The sequence below is a fragment of the Tribolium castaneum genome, unplaced genomic scaffold (assembly GCF_031307605.1).
Source record: "Tribolium castaneum strain GA2 unplaced genomic scaffold, icTriCast1.1 ptg000111l, whole genome shotgun sequence".
NCBI lineage: Eukaryota > Metazoa > Arthropoda > Insecta > Coleoptera > Tenebrionidae > Tribolium > Tribolium castaneum.
The window spans coordinates 15,001-22,500 of record NW_026986707.1 but is presented as its reverse complement, the minus strand read 5'-3'; the positions used below and the strand labels follow the sequence as shown (position 1 = coordinate 22,500).

The 7,500-nt window shown below is 38.4% G+C and overlaps 2 non-coding genes across 2 annotated transcripts; both read right to left on the bottom strand.

Annotated features, from left to right (window-relative positions):
• Positions 1 to 471: 471 nt before the first annotated feature.
• On the bottom strand, positions 472 to 628 carry LOC135267871 (5.8S ribosomal RNA). Its single transcript, XR_010336238.1, has one exon. It is a non-coding gene; the product is annotated as a 5.8S ribosomal RNA (ribosomal RNA).
• A 2,058-nt stretch (positions 629 to 2,686) lies between these two features.
• Positions 2,687 to 4,609, bottom strand: LOC135267873 (small subunit ribosomal RNA). Its single transcript, XR_010336240.1, has one exon. It is a non-coding gene; the product is annotated as a small subunit ribosomal RNA (ribosomal RNA).
• Between the last annotated feature and the right edge of the window lie 2,891 nt (positions 4,610 to 7,500).

Here is a 7,500-nt window from a genome sequence, read left to right as displayed (position 1 = left end):
ATAAATTTGCCTTTATTTTGTCAGACGATAATTACACGTATTCCGTTTATATGGCTGCCTCCAAACAATTTCAAACATCGATCTGACGTCGTTGCGAGAATGTTGTTGTTGTTAATTATAGTGCATAAAATATGCATATAAACAACTTTAACGTCTCGGACACGACGATCGCTTCGTTCGAAATTTAAGCGTTGTGGCTGCTTTTTAATATCGGACGTGCTACGTCTAAACCAACTTGTACCAACAAACTAATAAGAATGTCAGCCGCTATTGCGTTTTAGGATGCCGCGTTATTTTTTATATTGTTTTTATTGTTGTCTACGTTGCATAATATTTTATTATGACAACCGACAATCAATTAACAATTATAGTAACGCGTCATATTTGCACCCAACACGCTCCGACGTAATTGTCTACACAACATTGTGCGCTGTGTTTAAGACAAAAACCGAGCAGTCTTTGAAATTGACACGACCCTCAGCCAGGAGTGGTCCGGGAACAGTATATCCGAGGACCGCAATGTGCGTTCGAAATGTCGATGTTCATGTGTCCTGCAGTTCACAAGTTGACGCGCAATTAGCTGCGTTCTTCATCGACCCACGAGCCAAGTGATCCACCGTTCAGGGTAATCTTTTCAAACAAATTTAAAATATTATTACATAACGCACCGTTCCACATCGAAATCGTTTCATCATCACACAACAACAAAAATAACTACTTAAGGTTATTACAATTGTGATGTATATGTGAGAAACGGACCAATCGAAAGAAACGTTCGGCGTTATATTTTATAATATTTTATTTAATTAAAGTGGCATTTGTTTCTACTTATCGAAAAGAGTATGCAGTTATAGTTTAAGTTTACATAAAGAATAACCCGATGATATTAACGTTTTATAAATACGTATATATATCTATTAGGTTTTTTTTCTCTATCAACTTTGTCTATAAAACTCTGCTCCTTTTGCGATAAGCATTATGTATATTTATTAAATAGAAAATATGTCGAAAAACCAGACGTTTTCTTCAAACAAACGCCACAGCTACAAACTTAATCACAACAATATTTACCAAACAATACAATTGTAGGGTGTTTTGTGTGATACGTCGTTTGGTGGGCATTCTAAGAACGTCCGTCGACATAAAAACGAATCAAAAGAAAAGCACAGGCAGTGCAAAACGTTCCTTCGTCAGTCGGGCGTATATCATTTAAAACCCACAGAATCTAAAAAAGTTAATAAACTTTTTTATTTAGATTCCTACGGTTCGTCGCGTCGTTAAAGTAAATTATTACTTCGACGCATGCGGAACCCAGGTACCCGAAAACCGTAAGCCTAAGCGTTTTTTTCCAAACATCACTCACTATCGATAAAGTAAATTGATTTTATGTATTTATAAATGTGCGTTTGTATGTATAGTAGTATAGTAGTAGTATATTTTGTTATTGGTTGTTTCGAGCTTTTTATTGTTATAAAACGTTTTTGTAGTCTTGTACATAAAGTACAGACGAATAGACAGCCCCTTTTATTTATTAATAAACTCCAACCATTTACAAATTAAATTACAACTACAACATCTCTTTTACACATTAATTATACACCATCTTTATTTTCTTTTTTCCGAAGCGAATACGATGAAGAAAATACGCAAAGACTGGCTTACAAAACCGTAAGCCTAAGCGTTTATTTTTCAAACATCACTCACCATCGGTAAAGTAAAATGATGGTATGTATAAATGTGTATTTGTATGTACAGTAGCGTAATAATTTTGTTGTTGGTTGTTTCGAGTTTATTTATTATTATGGTTTGTATGTATAAAGTTTTAGTCTTGTACATAAAGTACAGACGAATAGACAGCCCCTTTTATTTATTAATAAACTCCAACCATTTACAAATTAAATTACAACTACAACATCTCTTTTACACATTAATTATACACCATCTTTATTTTCTTTTTTCCGAAGCGAATACGATGAAGAAAATACGCAAAGACTGGCTTACAAAACCGTAAGCCTAAGCGTTTATTTTTCAAACATCACTCACCATCGGTTAAGTAAAATGATGGTATGTATAAATGTGTATTTGTATGTACAGTAGCGTATTAATTTTGTTGTTGGTTGTTTCGAGTTTATTTATTATTATGGTTTGTATGTATAAAGTTTTAGTCGTGTACATAAAGTACGATCGTATTGGCAGACACCATTATTATTCATTCATTCATTCTTGTTTGTTATTATAAATAACTCCAACCATATACAAATACTACAACAACAACAACAACATCTCTTGCACATTAATTATACACCACCACTGTGTATTAGTACTTTTTTTCGAAGCGAATACGATGATGGAAATACGCTAAGACCGGCACTGCGAAAGCAATAATAAAACGTTAGCACATAACCATCTTTCGACAATATTGATTCGTGTTAATGTTCGAAAAAATTCTTTGAAAACGTCGTTTACGGCACGTTTACAATCGATTTATAAAATAAATCGAAAAACGTAACAACAGATCCGCTTAATGCAAGACGACCCGTTGTTGCTTTTCCGTTCGACGCATAATAAAGAATTTTGTATGAGAATTGATCATCATACGAATAGTGTATGTATGTGTGTTTTTTGTTGATCAGCACAGACAAAATGTGTGTGTATGTGTGACAACTAAACAACAACATTTACACGTTAATGATCCTTCCGCAGGTTCACCTACGGAAACCTTGTTACGACTTTTACTTCCTCTAAATGATCAAGTTTGGTCATCTTCCCAGCAACATCGGCAACGTCGAAACGCCACCGCGCACCGGTCCGAAGACCTCACTAAATCATTCAATCGGTAGTAGCGACGGGCGGTGTGTACAAAGGGCAGGGACGTAATCAACGCGAGCTTATGACTCGCGCTTACTGGGAATTCCTCGTTCATGGGGAACAATTGCAAGCCCCAATCCCTAGCACGAAGGAGGTTCAGCGGGTTACCCGGACCGCTCGGTCAGGGAGGACACGCTGATTCCTTCAGTGTAGCGCGCGTGCGGCCCAGAACATCTAAGGGCATCACAGACCTGTTATTGCTCAATCTCGTGCGGCTAGAAGCCGCCTGTCCCTCTAAGAAGAATTGTTTGTACGCCGACAGTAAAAACCGCACATAGAGACCGGGCGAACCCGGCTCCAGCCGGCATTTGGGATGTCGAAATACGCCTATTTAGCAGGCTAGAGTCTCGTTCGTTATCGGAATTAACCAGACAAATCGCTCCACCAACTAAGAACGGCCATGCACCACCACCCACCGAATCAAGAAAGAGCTCTCAATCTGTCAATCCTTCCGGTGTCCGGGCCTGGTGAGGTTTCCCGTGTTGAGTCAAATTAAGCCGCAGGCTCCACTCCTGGTGGTGCCCTTCCGTCAATTCCTTTAAGTTTCAGCTTTGCAACCATACTTCCCCCGGAACCCAAAAGCTTTGGTTTCCCGGAAGCTGCCCGCCGAGTCATCGGAGGAACGTCGGCGGATCGCTAGCTGGCATCGTTTATGGTTAGAACTAGGGCGGTATCTGATCGCCTTCGAACCTCTAACTTTCGTTCTTGATCAATGAAAGCGTTTTTGGCAAATGCTTTCGCTTCTGTCCGTCTTGCGACGATCCAAGAATTTCACCTCTAACGTCGCAATACGAATGCCCCCATCCGTTCCTATTAATCATTACCTCGGGGTTCCGAAAACCAACAAAATAGAACCGAGGTCCTATTCCATTATTCCATGCACACAGTATTCAGGCGAAGTTTTAGCCTGCTTTAAGCACTCTAATTTGTTCAAAGTAAACGTGCCGGCCCACCTCGACACTCAATGAAGAGCACCGCGGCGGGATTGAGTTGGGCCGCCCTCTCGAGCTAAGCCCACCGGCAGGACGTCCCGCGAAACGCCAGTTAACACCGCGAACGATGAACCGGCGGCGCGGGACACAAATTCGACTACGAGCTTTTTAACCGCAACAACTTTAATATACGCTATTGGAGCTGGAATTACCGCGGCTGCTGGCACCAGACTTGCCCTCCAATTGATCCTCGTTAAAGGGTTTAGAGTGTACTCATTCCGATTACGGGGCCTCGGATGAGTCCCGTATCGTTATTTTTCGTCACTACCTCCCCGTGCCGGGAGTGGGTAATTTGCGCGCCTGCTGCCTTCCTTGGATGTGGTAGCCGTTTCTCAGGCTCCCTCTCCGGAATCGAACCCTGATTCCCCGTTACCCGTTACAACCATGGTAGGCGCAGAACCTACCATCGACAGTTGATAAGGCAGACATTTGAAAGATGCGTCGCCGGTGCGAGACCGTGCGATCAGCGTAAAGTTATTCAGATTCACCAAGTTGTACGATGACGGCGAAACCGCCACCGATTGGTTTTGATCTAATAAAAGCGCTCCTTCCGTCTCCGGTCGGAGCTCTGTTTGCATGTATTAGCTCTAGAATTACCACAGTTATCCAAGTAAATGTGGGTACGATCTAAGGAACCATAACTGATTTAATGAGCCTTTCGCGGTTTCACCTTAATTTGGCTTGTACTGAGACATGCATGGCTTAATCTTTGAGACAAGCATATGACTACTGGCAGGATCAACCAGGGAACTGTGTTTTTGTGTTTTTTGAGACAGACGAGAGAATAAAATACTCATCATCATCGTTTATAAAGATGAAGAATATGCGCGTTTGTGCGAAACAATCTAACATATAAGAAAGTAACGCCACGCTGTTTCTTCTTTTCTTCGTACGATATAGAGATAAATGTATCGTCATCATCGTCGTCGTAGTCGTTAAACACCACAACACATATATCGGTCAATAAAGGCATAATAATAATATTTATAATATTATTTTTTACCTTTGCCGATTTAAAAGTTCAAACATTCTCTTCACTCTTCGCAAGATTGAATGCGACGTGAATTTATGAAATTCTTTCGAATCCATAAACGTTACGAATATTATATAAATATTCTCGCTCGGATATTAGAGAGTTGACGCATTTATTATTTTTGTTTGTTTAAATCACAAACATTTGTTAGTTCAACAAAGTTTGATTGCATAAGGACCGCCAACGTAAGAGAATACGTTTTGCCGCATCCGCAATCTCGCTGTGGGGAACTGGGCGAGCCACAAAATCACAAAATAAAGCAATCTCGCAAGCAAAGCCCTATTCGAATTCGATAGCGGAAATGTGCGATAAACGTCGATAAATTGGAAGCAAATGCAGAACGTATACATAATCGGTCGTTTTGTCGTCGTCATTTATGATAAACTTCGACTAAACCGTTACACCGTTCATATCGCCTCACTCAACGCATCGACACACACCACTACCATATGTATACCAGCGCGACACCGATCGAGGCAGCCGCTCGGTATTGGATGTGCGCACCGCTCCACTGACATAGCTCCACAGGCGACGTCTACCGAAGCGCACAGCTCTATAACTATAAGGCATACACACAAAAGGGAGAAAATATTTTAAATATTGATAATATTAAAAACTCATATTTTATATTTAAACCATTATAAAATTTAATTATAAAAACGTTTGTTTTAAAAAAAATAATTAATTAATAAAAACAAAATTATTTTAAGCGCCGTACTTCGTAAACGTCGTACTTCGTTCGTCGTATGTGCAAAGTCAAATGAATGCTGTAGTTAGTCGCAGTTGGAACGTCTGAATGTCGTACAACGTAACAATAATTTTGAGTGCCCTAATGTGTAGACGTCGTACTTCGCGAACGTCGCACTTCGTAAACGACGTACTTCGTGAACGTCGCACTTCGTAAACGACGTACTTCGTGAACGTCGCACTTCGTAAACGACGTACTTCGTAAACGTCGCACTTCGTAAACGACGTACTTCGTGAACGTCGTACTTCGTAAAGGTTATGCAATATTAATACACATTTGCTGTATTGCAAGTTGCATTTTAATAAATATTATGCATTTTTATGTTTTAATTTAATATCTAGGCCAAAATACTATGTTTATTTAATTGTTAAATGTGTACGTTTATTTATAGATACGTAATTTACATAAAAATTTGTTTTTTTTTTTATTATATGCAAACTACAAATAAAACATTTAATATTTTTAAACGTCGTACTTCGTGTAAGTTATGCAATATTGATACAAATTTAGTGTATTGCGGGTCGCAATAATATTAATTTATATTTGAACGTAGTACTTCGTGAAGGTTATGCAACATCAGTACACATTAAGTGTATTGCAGGTTGCATTATTATTAATTTATGTTTTCTCACTTTTTACCTTCATATAAAAAAAAATTTAATATTTTTGGACGTCGTACTTCGTAACAGTTATGCAATATTGATGCACATCTGTTGTGCTGCGGGTTGCATTTTATAAATTTAATGTATTCTTATGATTTACTTTAATGTCTAGGCAAAAAAACACTTTTGATTAGTTGCTGAATGTTTACATTTATTTACAGATACGTAATTTGCAAAAAAATTTGCTGTTTTTTTATTATATACAACACAAATAAAATTCTTTAATATTCTTGAACGTCGTACTTCGTGTAGGTTATGCAATATTGATACAAATTTAGTGTATTGCGGGTCACAATAATATTAATTTATATTTAAACGTAGTACTTCGTGAAGGTTATGCAAGATCAGTACATATTAAGTGTATTGCAGGTTGCATTATTATTAATTTATGTTTTCTCACTTTTAACCTCAATATAAAAAAAAATTAATATTTTTGGACGTCGTACTTCGTAAAGGTTATGCAATATTAATGCACATCTAGTGTGCTGCGGGTTGCATTTTATAAATTTAATGTATTTTTATGTTTTACTTTAATATCTAGGCAAAAAAAACAATTTTGATTAGTTGCTAAATGTTTACATTTATTTACAGATACGTAATTTGCAAAAAAATTTGCTGTTTTTTCATTATATACAACACAAATAAAATTATTATATTATTTATTGTTTACGTTTTACTTCATCACTTTGTGAACGTCGTACTTCGTTTGTACTATGAACGCTGCATTTCGTCGCAGTCGGCAGCACGTGCGAATAAACGTCGTACAAGAAAATCACGATTTTGAGTGCCGTACTTTGCAAACGTCGTACTTCGTCTATACTATGTACAAAGTCAAGTGAACGCTAAACCTCGTCGCAGTCGACAGCGCGTGCAAATAAACGTCGTACAAGAAAATCACGATTTTGAGTGCCGTACTTCGCAAACGTCGTACTTCGTCTGTACTATGTACAAAGTCAATTGAACGCTGTACTCCGTCGCAGTCGGCAGGACGTGCAAATAAACGTCGTACATGAAAATCACGATTTTGAGTGCCGTACTTCGCAAACGTCGTACTTCGTCTGTACTATGTACAAAGTCAATTGAACGCTGTACTCCGTCGCAGTCGGCAGGACGTGCAAATAAACGTCGTACATGAAAATCACGATTTTGAGTGCCGTACTTCGCAAACGTCGTACTTCGTCTGTACTATGTACAAAG